The sequence below is a fragment of the Lonchura striata genome, chromosome 1 (assembly GCF_050655825.1).
Source record: "Lonchura striata isolate lonStrDom1 chromosome 1, ASM5065582v1, whole genome shotgun sequence".
Lineage (NCBI taxonomy): Eukaryota > Metazoa > Chordata > Aves > Passeriformes > Estrildidae > Lonchura > Lonchura striata.
This window is the reverse complement of record NC_140703.1, coordinates 12671504-12686013: the sequence shown is the minus strand read 5'-3', so window position 1 is coordinate 12686013 and position 14510 is coordinate 12671504. Positions and strand designations below refer to the sequence as shown.

General features: G+C 38.9%; 1 long non-coding RNA gene across 1 annotated transcript; it reads left to right on the top strand.

Annotated features, from left to right (window-relative positions):
- Positions 1–1368: 1368 nt before the first annotated feature.
- LOC116183391 (uncharacterized) lies at positions 1369–11020 on the top strand. Its single transcript, XR_004148019.3, has 3 exons — positions 1369–4288; positions 5634–5809; positions 6130–11020. It is a non-coding gene; the product is annotated as an uncharacterized LOC116183391 (long non-coding RNA).
- The last annotated feature ends 3490 nt before the right edge of the window (positions 11021–14510 follow it).

Below are 14510 nucleotides of genomic sequence, written 5' to 3'. Positions count from 1 at the left end.
ATGCTGCACTCCTATAACTTAGTGCAGATAACCTCCACCCTAAAGGAGCTTAGAGTCTAAACAGACAAAATGAATAAAAGGTAAGAAATGCAATGTTATTCTCCCCATTTTAGAGAAGGGGAAACCAAAGCACTGAAAGGTTAAGTGGCTTGTCTCTGGTCACACAGGGAGCCCGTGGCAGGGCTGTGAATTAAATGCCTCCTCTTGTAAGAACGGCGCTGTCTCCTTAGGAAATATGAATAGTAGAAAGGAGAGAAGCTGCCTAGCACAAATTTACTGTATGGTACTTGAATAACCTGGCAGGTAGGACTGGAGCTGAAATAATGAACCGATAGCTGCAAGTGGACAAAAATGTATTATAACAGTGAAGAATGTAAGAAACTTGGAAATTTATTCTCCTGCTCTAAAACCCTTTTCCTTAAGGCAACAAAATACCTGTATTTGCTCTGTCAGCGCCTCCACCCTTCCACTTGTCACTGACCCTCACAGAAAGAGCAGCTTTTCTAAGGATCCCACGTTCCTACCCCTATCACCAAAACTTGCCCCTCCTCAGCAGGAGCAGGAGCCTGTGATTTAGGTCCAGAAATGCTGCACTGGTGGCTCTGTGGCTGCCTGCTCTGCCTGCCTGGCACAGCAGCACACCAAGCTCTGCTCCTTGCCCTGCCTATGGGTCCAATAAGCAGGGTGGATCCATGAGCTGGGCTGGGTGGAGGAGCGATGTGCCGGAGCTCACCCTCGGTCAGGGGTGGCTCCGTATGGTGGAAAAGTCTCTCCTCCAACCTGTGCTTTCAAAGAAGGGCTCAGCAGTCTCTGTTGTTTGGTCTCAAGGTTGTTTACTGCAAGTTATCTAAATGATTTTCTTCTCGGGCTGCTGTGGTTTGCTCACAGCTCAGGCGGAGGCACACACACACCCTGACATCCTCTCTGACTCCCGACTGCTTCTTCTCTCCCCCTGCCCAGGGCTGCTGCTCTCTTTTATATGGTACATTACGTGTTGCATGTTTATAGATTTTCCCCAATACCTATTGCCTATATTAAATGGTGCTTTTCTACTCTAAACCAATCTGTGAGTGCCAACATCACCAAGAACATGGAGGTAAGGAAGAAGAAAGAGGGAGGGCAGGACAGGCCCAAATCCCTCCATCTTAAAACCTCTGACCCCCATGTACAAAACTAAAACGCCCCTGTACAGCACTCAAAAATTCTTCCCTCTACTTTGTGACTACTTCTACTATAATATCTAAACTTTTGTGACTTCTTGTTCCACCTGCTAAGTTGTAAATCATTCCATGGCTCAAACCTAAAATCACAGCTGTTTCCAGCTGCCTACCAGGGTCTCAAATGCTTCTGGCCAGGGCCCGGAACATCCAAAAATGTCTGAGAGACATTTTGAGTTCCGACAGGGATGCCCACAGGCATGGGGGAACATGGCAGAGCTGCAGGAATTCCTTGCAGCAGGGCAGAGGATGCCACAGGTTGTCTGGCACAGAAAACCACTTCATGGTGATGAACTGTGGTCCATTGGTGAAGAGGAACAATTTGAGATCGTTTTTATCTCTTCCTCATGGGGTTCATTATGACTCTTTTCTTTTTTACTCTAGTTTTTTATTTTCCCTTCTCCTTCCCCTTTTGTCATAGGCAGTTCAAGTTGTGCTTCTGATTGTCTTGACAGAAGTATAAATTCACAGCTTGACATCGAAGCTCATACTTGGTAGGCTTTGGTTTTGTTATTTCAGAGTTTTCCAGCGAGGGAAGAAGGCTTGATTTCAACAATTGTCAAAGCTATTTGAGCTGTACAAAACAAGTGTCTGATGAGTAATTATCTAGGCCTTGATAACAGGTAGTCTGACTAGTTAGTGTAAAACAACCATAACAAGCCAAGATTATTCCAAAGTATCTAATTGAACTTAAGGTGATTTAAATTTAGGCAGCTCTTCCAACTTCTTGTAGAAACCTTCACTTACAGCATTTAATTTTAATAATGAATAATATAAGAAACAAATAATATTAAAAAATGCCTTTGAAGTTTGTAGACTAGCCTACTTCTTATGCAAAGAAAGTGTTTTCAAATGCACGTTTCAAAGATGCAGCCTTGAGCTTTTTGATTATTTATAAGGCATTTTTTCCTTTCCCTTTTATTTCTGTAGGTTGTGTTTTTTACAATGTGTATGGAACTTCTTACATAATGTTCTTTCAAGTAATTTTCACAAAATACATTATATTTAGTGCAGACAGGTCTATATCTCTCCAGATAACTCAAAATACCTAGCAGGATATCAACTTTCCAATGATAATTTAATTGTCAAATTCCTTTTCCTTTCAGATTGTGGTCCTTCCCTAGAAATGACAAAGGACAGGAATTTCAACTCCTGAGATTAGAGATGAGAGATTTTTAGGTATATTTTAAAGGTATAACTTTGAGGAGTCCTACGTTTGTGTGGAAAAAAACCAGAGCACACAGCTTTATTAGTAAAGAAATTTGAAAATTTAAGTATGTGGTCATTAACTAATCATATCTTCTGGACACATATAAATAGCAGTTCTCAGTATCTTCTTACAGAAAAATGTGCTATTACCTTCTGTAATTCTAGTTGTGAAAATGTTTGTTTACCTGCACATTTGTTGTCAGGCTGTGTTCATGCCAAGAGAAAAACATGTGAGGAAGAAGTCGGCATTTATTCAGAAAAGTGGCTGGACTGGATAGCTTGAAAAATAAAATTTTCCTTTTCATTAGAATGTTAAGAAATGAGGATCTGGATAATTTAATGCTTTATCTTTTTTCCTTTTCTAACTAAACTAAGAAAATAATTCAATAGAAAATCAGATATGCAATTATTCTTCCACTTTTAGTGGTGTGAAAAGAACGAAAAAAATGGCTATATAAGATATATTTCAAAAAGCAACCTACATTAAAAAAAAAAAATATTCAAATTGTTTGATGAACAAATATAAACTGCTGGATCCAATGTGGGGTACCCAAGCTTTTCCTTATCTCCTCTGTGGGAACATGAACTCAGGATGCATTTCTCTTCTCTGACATGTGCTGGCTGCCTGTTCTTTACTGTACCACTTGTTATACAGAGAACCTCTCAGAGATGGGGAAATGTTACTCTGCTTCATAGTAAAAAATCAACTCAAACATTCCTCTACCTTCTCTGTAAGCTACTCTTCGCTCCTTCAGTGTCCTGGAGTTCATTGCTTGTTTTCAACTCCCTGCAGAAAAGTATTTTCAAAACTACGAGTGAAGGACAGTGGGATTGCATTGGTGCTCTCAGTGCTACAACTGGGAATAGCTGCTTCTTACTGTACTTCACTTACTACTTCTGTCAGTGAAGAAAAAACCCTCCTGCTATTTAATTATTGGAATCTTCAATGTTTTTAAATGTGTGTGAATCACACAAAACCTCCCTTTCTGAGCAAACAACTTCCCAGCAGGATTTCTTCATGGTTTTTTGCGTGCTTGCTATGACTTGTTCTGTTTGTTTGAACCTGGGCCACGAGGGATGTTGTGAAAACTGGTTTGTGGGAGATGCTTCCTGTGTTTTATATAATTAACTCTGGATGGCACAACCTGAATCTTTAAATTAGATGACCAATTCCATGTCTGAGCAAAAGAGTTAGCCCTGTTTTTACATGTGTGCCTAACTAGGGACAAACGGATGTTCCTGGTAAAAAGAGCACATTGCTCTTTCCTCGGGTTTTGTTTCTGGCTGTCCACTTCTGAAAAACATTTGAAAATATTAAAGAAAGCCATGCCATTGCACACTGCAGATGAAGTTTCTTGGTGTGTACTTTGTGTTGGTCTGTGATCAAAAGGCTGAACTCACTGTTGTTTAATGTGCTTATGAGCATGTACACCTGAGTGAGGAAGCCTGGCTTTTATGAGGTGATGACATGATTTGCTGAGCAGAGAAGGGCTGCAATAGAGCCATTTTTCTTCCCCTTTCCTCTTCTGTTTTCTCCTACTCTGTACAGAATTCCTGCTGGTCAGAATTTGCATCTGAGACATGTATGTTCAGAATTTTGCTCTGAACCATGTAGGGGAGAAAAGGTTTAGATCCTGGATCTAAACTCTGCAGTGAGCTCTGGTCACAGGTCATCTTGGACACGGCACACTTCTCTACAAAATTCTTGTTCAGTGTTTTTCATTAGAAACTGTTCTGTTAGAGCAGGAACAACTCAAAGGAAAAGGAAGAAACTCTCCTTCCTCATCCCAGGCAGCTCTGCTCTGTAACAATCCTTGGAAATGGTAATGAAAAGGATGACCTGACAGCCCATGAAGGACAAGGTAAGAAACAAAATAATGCAAGGATGACTGTCCCATTTAAGTTCTGTATGTTTTGCTTTTTGATAATTGTGCCTGACACTGAAACATGACTAGCATTTCTGGTAATGTTCAAGGAAATACTTTTCCTGTCTTAATTAATCTTATACTTTTAACTATGTCCAACAGATAGATAGTTTATCTGAGTGAAACTACCTTAGAAAAAGCATCTGTGTTTTTTTTTTTTCCCCTTGGTTTTGCTGCTTAAAATCTAGCTGAAATAGAAAGGAATTTAACCTTCCTTCAGTAAAGCATGGTGCCTTATGTAAAAGAATAAAATAATGCATGTAACTTTATTTTGGCTGCAGCTACTTTCTACTTCTTGTTTTTGACAGGTGATTAAATAAATTTCAGCCTCCATTATATAAAGAGTTTCTAGCTGGCTCTGATAATGCAAGCAGATCTACTCAGAATGCTCTTTCCAGTTGTTGGGGACTTCACCAACTTTCTGGACATCCTGTAGGCTTCAATGAAGATATAAGAGGGGTGAAGTGTGATCTGTTCTTTTCCCATTGTCCTCCTCTGTATGCAGAGTTTTCATGCTCACTTTGATACAACATCCAAAAACTTTTCAACTCAGAACGCCTGAAATCTGAATCTTCATTCTGATATATCAAAAATATGGATGCATATTTTAAATTGGGTGTTTTGTTGTTACATTTTACCAATTAAGAATAGTCTTTTCCGGTAAAACCAGTGAATTTAATGTAACTTTGATAGTTTACTAATTGCTGTCATTAAGCCTCACCAAAGAAGTCTTCTTTTACTCACGAGAGTAATACTGTTGAAATTATGTGCAGTACTCAGTTTTCTGTCTTTGGGACTGATTCGACAACTAAGGACACTTTACACTTTGGGATTCTAGAAAATTAATTTTAGTAGCATTGGGGAACTTTATGTACATCTGTCTTACCTCTTTGGATAAACCTTTTTCATTCAAGTGTGATTTTATTATGTGCAACTTAATTTCTGATATAATGATTATGAGCACAGTGACTCAGATATTTGTCTCACCTCAGGACACTCTCATCATTATTGGAAGGGATAAATATATAAGATCTCCCAGTTATGTAATTTTTCTATTAGATTTAGGCTTGCCTTTTTAATCTCTTTTTCTTAACAATCTCATTTTTTTTACAAACAAACAATATTTTCAGAGACTCAGAAAATAATACCTTAATGCCTTTGTGAAATGCTCTTGGATGATGGCAGAAATTATACAAGAAAGATATCAAATTGACTGTATTTGATAAAAAATAACTAAGTATATGAAAATAAATCCTATTCCTTCATCCTTGTTATCCAACAGGACCTGGCACTCCACCTGCTTCCTGAGGGACAGAAGAGGCAGCATAAAATGGATAGAAATTATGGAATCAAGCACCAGCTGGATTTGAGAAATTGTAGATATGTTGTATCTCTATGCAGGAGAGTGGAAGCTCATTTTCAATTCAGATTCCCGTCTACAACTTGACATGATTTTCTGTAAGTATTTGGTAATCTGTGAGTTAAATTCTCTATTTTCAGAGAAATTGTCACTTAAATATTCAATATAGTGTTCTATAATAAAGTTCTGTATGGTTCTATGCAAGGTAACACTCCTTTTCCAATGTCAAATTGTTTAGCCACATTTTTATTTTTTTGTAACATTTCTAATTTAATGGTCAGATGGTAGTCCAAAAGTAAGATCTCAAAACTTTTCTCGTACTGTCTCATTTCACTTATCGAGGCAGTTTCCTACAAATGTATTCCATGCAAAGAGTGACAAAAGTAACCTTCCCAATTTATCTTTCCTTCCCTTGCAGGATTTGCCCTTAACTGGGTCCTCTCAACTGTGTTTCCATTCCGGGTTTTCTAAAATTTATCATCAATAAATGGTAACACACTTTTCCAAATTATTTCCAAGTATTTTAGTCTTTTTTCCAGCTAAAGCTCTGTTCCCTGAGTTGCTAATTACCTCTGATGTTACCATTCACATTTGTCCTTAGATTTGTACTTTCCCTGGCTTTCTTGACTCTGTTCTCGACAGATTGTCCTCTGACTCTTTCAATGTATAAACAGAAATATTCTCTGCATCTTTCCTCTTGACACCATATTTTACAAACATTATAAGCAAGAACTAGGCCCAAAAACTTATGCAAGAATAAGCTTAGTATGTTCACAGGCTGTAGAGTTGTAAGTAGACTAGTTTTCTGCAAGAACAATAAGTATTTTTAAAATATTATTTAAAAAATAGCAATGTGTGGAAAACTGAAGAACTCCAGTAAAAGACTTTCCCTGATTACAATAATGGGTACAACTGCCTAGGGAATGTTAGAGGCATATACAAGGTAAATTACATCTACATTGTTTTAAATTGGTTTTAGAATTAGTCTGTAACCACAGAGTACTCCCACTGTGCCATGTGCTGTATAGCTAATCAGAGGAGGAATATGTTAGAATGACTAAGCAGAACACTGGAAAAAAATTAAATAGTTCATTAAAAAGAAAAAGAAAAAAAAGCAAGATTTGGCTTTCCAGAGAAGATTCCCAGAGTATCAACAGCCTGCAGAGTATTTTGCTAAGCCATAGTGATTGCTGGTGCCAAATGAGTATGGGCAGTCAGGAGGCTGCTAGCTGCCAGTGCTCAGTTTGTCTCCTGCTCTGTCAGCCTCACCTCAGGCTGGCATCAGGTGGCCTTGCTGCTCCCCACTGCACATCACTATTCCACTGCAGTCCTCTGTAGCAGGTGAGGGATGAGCCACAGGAATGAAGGAACTGAAGTGATGGGGCTTTGAGCAGTAAGGGAAATTTAACAAGCAGTCTTATCATGCCACCCCCTTCCTGCGTTCTTCAGCTGCTTCTCAAAGCTTATTTTTCTTGTCTCATTCTTGCTGTTTGATCCTAGGCAATATTTTCTCCAAACATTTAGTTCCCTCTTTCTCTCATCTAATGAAAACATCCACACGTTTTCCTCAAGCTCACCTCTGTCCCCACCTCTGGCACCTGCATTCAGGGAGCCATCAGGAAAGCTCAGTAGGAATAGAAGAGCCCCTGCCTACTGTGCTTGCCCTTACCTGGCTGCCAGGCCCCCACAGTCTTTGACTAGAGAAGCTTCTGGACAATATCTCAGTCTCACAGATTCTCTTCCTTTAGCACTTCTGAAAAAGATTTCCATACAGGATTTTATATCCAGCTCACCGAGCCTCTCATCTCTCTCAGCTACAGCAACATCCCTCACTCTGGCCTTGACAAATAGTGTTCTGTTCCACTTGTAGCTGTGGTGGATAGTACTGAAAAGATCAGTTTCTTTCATTATCCTTTTCTGGCATTTTTCCTTTTCCTGTGCTGCATCAGAAATAACTGCTTTTGCCTTCCAGGCCCTTTAGAGTCCAACCCCATCATAGCTGTTACCACTCATTCACTGTCAGGATGCTGGCTCTTGCTTTTGATCAACCTATTACAGCAGCCTCCACTGCCTGCTTGTTAAATTTTTAAACAGCCACTTGTGTATGTACTCCTGAGCTGCCTGTCATGCTTGGAGGAGCTTCTCCATCCAGAAACTTAAACTAAACAGACACTTTCCCTCCCACAGTTTCTAAACTGTGAGTTCAAAGCCCTAAATGTTGTTGTCCCTTGCCTACTGTCCCCAGCAAAAGCCTGAACCCTCAGTGGTGGGCCTTTAACACACAACCCTGGAGGGGTGGCACAGTGCCCCAGGGCACATGGCACTGGGACCATTCCCTCTGGCATTCCCTGATGCAGCAAGGAGGATGGTGCTGTGGGAATTTAGGAAGACCACAGGAAGAAGTCCGTTGTCTTCTGCTGCAACCAGCAGTTTAAGGCAGGTGCTGTGGCTGAGCGTGTAAAAAAGTCTCTTCAGCAGATCTTTGTGGAGTAATGCAAGCCACGCTTTTCTTCTTTCACCAAAAACCCCAGATGTTTCTCCTCTTTTACCTTCCACAGTACTTATTGACTTTTGCATCAGAGGTGTTGAAAAAAAACCTGAGCATGGCCTAATTTTAATAACAACTGATAGAAAGGGCAGAGGCAGCTCCTCACACTACCTTTAAGAAAAATAACAACTGAAAATGGAGACTGGCTTGCCAAAGGTACTTTTTTACTTAAAAATTTTCTGTTTACTATATAAAAAATTTAATGGATAAACATTTTTGGCAGAAAAAGCATTCAGACCAGCACACAATCTCAATTTTCAGTATTTATCCATAATGAATTAAAATATAATGTGGAATATTTACTGAAGTAAATATCAAATTTAAAGGAAAATGTATGTATGGTTCTGTTTGTTAAGTAAAAAGAAGCATTTTCTTCAGCCAGTAATAAACTTCCTTCAGGAGTGTACTGTGCAAAACTGTAGTTAACATTAAGTTTTTCAGAGTTCCAGAGGAACACTACATTTTTAAAACGGTGTAAGAAAGCTTCATAATTTGAAAGAGAATATTGTTCATTAAACCCACCATAAAATATCTTTAGAGCTGAGAAGCTGTTGGAGGAATTGTTTTTTTTACTAATTAGGAGTTATAGATATGTGTGGAAGAGTTAGAGAGAATAACAGTGTGGGGTGAAGAGGAGGAAATCCTTAAAGTTCAGCAGAAATTTGGAGCACTGAGAGTGCTGCACAGCCTCTGGAAAACCTAGGAAAGGAGGTAAAACTGTCAACTATGGTGCAGAAAAGGTAAAAGAAGCTAATAAATGTTTATGTTCTGGTTTGGAAAGAACCAGCATGATGTAATCACATCTGATAGTGCTAAGGACTACTTCTTGATCAATCAACTGGGAGATCATTAAATGACAACTGTCAGAACTAAAGGGGTTTTTGAATTTACAGGGTGAGATAATTTGCACCGAAGTATTTAAAGGGCTTGTTGGGAAACTCTCTGGACCATGATGCTGATTTTTAAAAAAATCCCAGAGAACAGTGAAGAAGTTCCAGAGCACTAAAACAAACTCAATGCACAGATTATCTACATGAGTAAATGCATTGCCATAAATCGAGTTGGTGACCTGCTATTAATCTCAGCCCAAATCTTAGACTTAGAACTCAAACAGCAAAGATAAGAATGATAAATATATATACCCTGTTGGGCCATGTTACAGACTGTTTAACTGGGGGAGAATGTAAATATGAAGGAGAAACCATCATAATTTTCCTGTTTGTTCTAAGTTTTCCCTTCACCAGTTCTATTCATTATTTCTGGACACAGAACAAGCACACCATGGCAGTTCTTTCCATGTCCAGCCATGGGGAGTCCAGGTTAATGTTCCCAGGTGTGGGAACAGAGAGTAGCCAGGGCTGAGCAGTGCTCTGTCACAGGGGGTTCAGTGGGATGTGCAGGACTTGAGAAATCACTGAAAACTCGCAGTTTGTTCAGTTTAGTAAACTCAGAGAATAAAAATTATTACGAGTGGAGCCATTTCACATGATCAGAAAAGGAATCTTGCTGTCATACACACTTCTCACAAATGTGCTCCTCTGGGATAAACCTGTTTTCAAAACTACCTCTGACTTCACCCTGAAGGGTGAGGTGAAGTGTAGGTCACTTGGGTGCACATCCTGGGTCAAGATTACACCTGCCCTCAGGAGTCACAGCCCTAACATGCTTCAGATCTGCTTGTGCTTCACCTCGAAGCACTCAAATAATGTGTGGGCTCCTGTAACAAGATGTGTTTTTCCAGATGTAAGCAGCAGGCTGAGTGTGTGCAGGAAAGACACAGGAATACCCACTGCTGGCAAAAGATCTTGTCTCAGTCCAGAGTTTGGACACTGGAACACCTGAGTCCCTTCAGGAATGTCCTGGCGTGTTTCCTGTCTCTGCTTCTGTTTTTTCTTGAGCATAGCACCCAGTTAGGCCATGGGAATGATTGGGTGCTAATGCTTTGTAAAATACTTTTACTACAAATTAGATTTTTATGATATGCCTACTCAGTACTCTTCATTTGATTAATGATATAGGAATATATAATAGCAATAGGAAGTTCTACTTTTATTCTCAGAGCTGAGGTCTGGTGTCCACAGCCCAAGCAGATGAGCTGATGCTTAATCCCAGAAAAGAAAGATAGAGAAAAGCAAGTCTTTCAATCTATATATAAAGCAAATAAATTGGCTTATTTTCTTTTTTCTTCTTTTTTTTTTTCTTTTTTTGTCTTGACATTGTCAGTGCATCATCTATAAAGAAAATAGAATTATTTTTATGTCAGTAAAGCCTACAGCATGTGTCAGTAATGGATCAAGTATGAAAAGTAATTTTTAATAAGTGTGAATCAAAGAGGGATTAGAAAAGCTCAGGGGATTTGGAGATGAGACTTGAGTTCAGGGAATTCCACAGCTCAGGGGCATAACAGGTGAATGCTCTGCTACTCATGGATGAGAGACCTGGCAAGGGTGCTGATGAATTTGAGATTTATTATTAGAAAGTAAGGACTGAGGGTATGTATCAATGGAGACCAATTTTGATAGGTACAAAAGGGATGATTCAGATAGGTAATGAAAAACTCTGAACAAAATTTTAAAGTCAATTCAATGACTGATAGGAAGCAGGTATAAATCTGTCATAGCTGAAGTAATGCAATTGGATTTATGGCCATAAGCAAACATATGGGATGCAGCATACTGAACAATGGGGTCATTTGTGAATATTGTTCCTTATAGTGTGTGGCTGTTGCTGTAATGTAAAAGCCCTAAGAATGGGGTTCAGAACGGGGTTTAGAACGGGGCCAGCGACAAGGGAGCAGCAGGAATGCCTGCCTTGCACCTGCAGAGTGGAAATGTCTCACCTGAGTGACTGCTTCTGAGAAAAGCTTTTAAGAAATTAACAGCAAATGAACTGAGGAACCACGGAAGGATACAAAGTCGAAAGTTTTGGAGGATTCATTAGACGTACACAACTGCCACCAGATGGGAAAACAGAATATGACAAACAGTACATAATGAAAGATAGGAAGGGGGAGGGTGAATTTGGGGATTTGATTTCAGAAAGCAGTGTTTTATGTGCCCATCACGAGGAATACTTTCTACTTCCTTTGTGTGTGGAAATGTACATGCCTTTTCCGCCATTTCTTCCATCCCCCTCCCTCCCTTTCTTTTTCCTTCAGCCTACAGTTTGAAGCGAAACTTAGAGAGAAATCCATACCCCTTTTTTTTTTTTTTTTGTGATACATTATAAGCCAAGTAATCTTGAGAAAGAGAATTTTCTCACAGTAGGGGCCTACAACAAAGTTGGATATGGATCCTCCACAAAAGATTTTTGTACACTGAAATAGGTAAGAACCAGATCACTGGGATCAATACTGAAACTATTCACTGTTTAGGAATAATGTTAAGAGCTATTACTCTTTGAGCAATCACTCAGGAAACATTTATCTAAAGCTCTAATTTACAATTAAAGTTCTTATGGTTCTTTTACCATTACTGTTTGCTTTATTTTTGTATTTTCCATGGCATAGAGAAATAGCCATTAAATGATGATTTTTCTGTCTCTGGAGGAAATACAACACTGGAGAGTTACAGCTGCCTCCTTTTTGAAACCCTTTCTGTGACAGATTTGTGATCAAGGTGTTCAGAATTTCAAAGTAATGCAATATTTATTTCTGTGACTAACTCATCTATGTTGTATAGAGAATCTAATATTCTCTATCCGTGAAGCCTCGCACATCAGAATATTCCAATATTTTATTATCAACTCTTCAAGGATTTTTATTATTACAGCTTGCCGAACCTGGTATTTAATGAAATCATAATCTGGCTTTGCAATGGAGTTTCTGCTTGTTCTGGAACAGCTTGTGAGTGGAGCTGGGCTGGTACATCCCTACCCTGGAGACACAGCACTGAGCAGTGCGTGGATGCAGTTCTGCCCAGCATCCTAGAGATATGGTTTGGTATCTCTTGATATCTGTGCCCTAAACTAGAGCTACCAAGGAAGGAAGGTCTGAATGGATGGTTTATTTTGTCACAGAAAGGATAAATACCAGGATGATTTTCTTAGTTTGTATACATTAGCATGCCCTGGTTAATAAGTTAACCAAAGTCAGCATGTTCTTTTTTAACTCTTACTCAGGGTAAGTAATAATGTCCTCTATAAATGTTCTGGCTGACATTTAATTTCCATTACCATGCCATTTTGCTGCCCTGTTATGACCCACTAAAGATGGAAAAAACATTGATATCTTTGCCAGTCATTTTAGATTTCTTGATGGCTTTGTAACTTTTAAGCAGAAAGGTTTTAGTGTCCTGAAGGTAAAATAAATTATTGCATAAGATCACTGTATCTTTCTGTTTATAGGGAAAAGAGAGAAAAAATGTAAATAGAAGGTAAGACAGCCTCTAAGCTCTCTGAATAGGGAGGGTATTTATTATTTTTTAGTATTAAAGAAAACCCCCACTTATAAGGAGATCTATAAACACATTTAATTGCTTAAATCCTATTGACAGAGAAAGTTTGAAGTTACACTTCTTAGGGAAAATACATTTAATAACCTATTTACTACTTCTACATCAGAAAAACCAAGCAGCCTACAGCAATATTTTGATTTCTTCAGTCATTTTTGTTGACATACACATAACTAGAGCAGCCAATTAATTCTCTATTAATATTTGCCAAGATGTTAGTTTTGATTAATTTTCCTTTTTTTTTAAGTTATTTTTGCCAAATAGATATAGTTATTCATATAGTTATATGATTTATCTCTCCAAAGACATTATTGTGCTGCTCAACCACTGTTCAATAAAGGAATTTTTTAATGAAAATTGGGTAACTTGCATTAATGGTATTTCTTGTCACTGTATGTGTGTGACTTATCTTGGCTAAGCTTTAGGATCTTTTCAGGAAAGCTTTGAGGAGCTTTGACACACTTTGGGGAGATATGGAGCTCATTAGGCTGCTGTTATTAAAGGTCCCATTTTTGACTCCTGATTATTTATAGAATTCCAACAGATGGTGTGAGCAAACAACTTTTTCTTCTTTCTGGAAAGCGCAAAGTGAAAGAGCCAACAAAGAGAAGAAACCTGCAGACTGGTGAATGTCTGGGAGAAGATAAGCAAAAATTTATTTCCTGCCATTTTGTTTGGTGTTGCAACATGGGAACATAGAATTAAGTCAATAGATACCTGGTTGAAACAAAAAGAGCAAGAACATTTTTTGTAATGCAAACTGCAAACATAGAATGATAGAATGGCCTGAGTTAGAAGGGACTTTAATGATCATCTCAATGCAATCCTTCTGCCATGGGCAGGGACAACTTTCACAAGACCAGGGTGCTCAGAGCTCCATCCAGCTTGGCCTTGAACACTTCCAGAGGTGGAACATCCACAGCTTTTCTGGGCAATCTGTGTCAGTGCCTCACCACCCTCACAGTAAAGAATTATTTTAAAATATCTAATTTAAGTGTATTCTCTTTTAGTTTGAATCCCTTCCACCTTGTCCTGTCAATAGAGGCCTTTGCAAAAATTTCCTCTCTGTCTTTTTTATAGGCTCCCTTCAGGTATTATAGGACCCCAGTTAGGTCACCCCTAAACCCATTCTTTTCCTGGCTGAACAATCCCACTTCCATGCCCACATTTTGGGTAGGCAACACTGTGCAATTTCCACAGGTTTGTATTCTATGGATACCTTCCATTGGCCGATCTATGACAGCACATTCAAAGATAAGGACTTAGATTATGTTTGACAGAGTATGAACTTATTATGATGCCTTACTTATAATTTGTGGGTGACTCTCCCCACAGATGTGCTGCACCTGTAACCTGTGCCAGCATCTCACGAGGCCTCGCTCGCACCCTGGCTTCCTGAGACCGCAGGTTTTCAGGGCTGCTAAACACCTCTTCATTTACTCTTTTTTTTCTTTTTCTTTTTCTTCATTCTATTTTCCTCTTTTTCTTTTTCTTTTCATTTTCCTTTTTCTTTTTCTTCATTCTCTTTTTCTTTTTCTTTTTCTTTTTCTTTTTCTTTTTCTTTTTCTTTTTCTTTTTTTTTTCTTTTTCTTTTTTCTTTTTCTTTTTTCCTCTTCCTCTTCCTCTTCCTCTTCCTCTTCCTCTTCCCCTTCTCTTTCCTTTCCATTTTTCCTTTCCCTTTCCTTTTCCCTTTCCCTTTCCCTTTCCCTTTCCCTTTTTCCTTCCTTTTTCTTTAGTTTTCTTTCTCCCCCAGGAGAGAAGAGCTGAGCGGTGCCGCCCTGCTGTGCACCCTCTCACCGT